Consider the following 1,942-nt stretch of genomic DNA (forward strand, 5'->3'; position numbering starts at 1 on the left):
CGAGCTTCAGAGAGGCCGCTGCCGCCACTGGAGGAGCATATCTACAGCTCTGAGACCTCCCGGCGTCCAGCTCCTCCGGCCTTTGCCCTTTGACCCTGCTCTCACGGCGGGGTGAGAGGTCGGTGGTCATCTTGTGACAGCAGCGCTAGTGGCTGTTACTGCGGAGACCCATCCCCCTCCCCCCCTGCCCGTCTGGCTGCCTGTCAGTGAGTGAAGAGTCTCGCGGGCAGTCCGGTGAGGCCTCGGCCTCCTGCCATCGCTCTTCCCGACGCACTGGGAGGCCCAGGCCATTCCCTGCCAGGCCTCACCGCCGCCGCCACCATGTCCTCCTTCTTGGAATCTGCACTAGAGAAGAAGCTCTCAGAGCTGAGCAACTCGCAGCAGAGCATGCAGACCCTGTCTCTGTGGCTCATCCACCACCGCAAGCAAGCGGGACCCATCGTCTCAGTGTGGCACTACGAGCTGCGCAAAGCCAAATCAAATAGAAAGCTTACTTTTCTATATTTAGCAAATGATGTCATCCAAAACAGTAAAAGGAAAGGACCTGAATTCACTAGAGAATTTGAATCTGTCCTTGTGGATGCTTTTTCTCATGTTGCTAGAGAGGCAGATGAAGGCTGTAAAAAAACCTTTAGAAAGATTGCTGAACATCTGGCAAGAAAGAAGTGTGTATGGCGGCGAGTTCATACAGCAGCTGAAGCTGTCTATGGAGGACTCCAAGAGCCCTCCCCCCAAAGCAACAGAGGAGAAGAAATCTCTGAAGCGAACTTTTCAACAGATACAAGAGGAGGAGGATGATGACTACCCTGGAAGCTACTCTCCTCAAGATCCTTCTGCAGGACCGCTCTTGACTGAGGAACTAATCAAAGCTTTGCAGGACCTGGAAAATGCTGCATCAGGGAATGCTACTGTCCGACAGAAAATTGCTTCTTTGCCCCAGGAAGTGCAAGATGTTTCTCTGCTGGAAAAAATAACAAACAAGCAGCTGAATGTCTTTTAGAAACAGTATATGAAGCATGTCTGTTACTAGCAGAATATAACGGGTGCCTGGCGGCAGAACTGGAAGACCAGAGCCAGCTGGCTTGGATGTTGGTGGAGTACACCCAGAACCAGAAAGATGTTTTGTCAGAAAAGGAGAAAAAACTAGAAGAATATAAACAGAAGCTTCCTCGGGTAACCCAGGTCCGCAAGGAACTGAAGTCCCATATTCAGAGTTTGCCAGACCTCTCATTGCTGCCCAACGTCACATGGGGCTTGGCCCCCCTGCCCTCTGCTGGTGACCTCTTTTCTACTGACTAGGGCAGGTGCCATGCCCCAGATTCCCATCTCTACCAGCAGAAATAGAATGGATAGGATTAAAATCAACTGGTATAAATACAGATGTAACAGGACAATAAAAACAGAACCTGGCTAGGCTGCTGATCAACTGAATGCTGTCTTCGTGTCATTCCTTCTTCGCCGACTCCGTCCACACCTTTGGGAACCCCTGGGCCTGCTGGGGTTGGACCCCAACAAAGGCCCACCAAGAGTCAACCATTAGCATGAACTCAGCTATGGTCTAAAAGGGCTAATATGCAAATCGAATGAACCACAGAACGACCAGTCTCTATGACAAGCACTGACCACCAAGGAGCAGACGCTCAATGCAGGAGCTGCCCCCTGATGGTCAGTGTGCTCCCACAGTGGGAGCACTGCTCAGCCAGAAGGCAGGCTGACAGCTGGCCAGCACAGCAGCGGTGGCGGGAGCCTCTGCTGCCTTTGCAGCAGTGCTAAGGATGTCTGACTGACGGTTTAGTCATCTCCCAAGGGCTCCGGACTGCAAAAAGGCACAGGCCAGGCTAAGGGACCCCCCCCCACACACACACACACACAGTGCACAAATGTCATGCACTGGGCCTCTAGTTATAAATAACATACACTCCTATCATTCGGGAAATTCCAA

At 52.1% G+C, this 1,942-nt stretch overlaps 1 pseudogene; it reads left to right on the top strand.

The window, feature by feature from the left end:
- The first annotated feature begins 263 nt into the window (after positions 1 to 263).
- Positions 264 to 1,358, top strand: LOC102253143 (annotated as a pseudogene).
- Positions 1,359 to 1,942: the final 584 nt, after the last annotated feature.

Source organism: Myotis brandtii, unplaced genomic scaffold (genome assembly GCF_000412655.1).
Source record: "Myotis brandtii unplaced genomic scaffold, ASM41265v1 scaffold1299, whole genome shotgun sequence".
Classification (NCBI taxonomy): domain Eukaryota; kingdom Metazoa; phylum Chordata; class Mammalia; order Chiroptera; family Vespertilionidae; genus Myotis; species Myotis brandtii.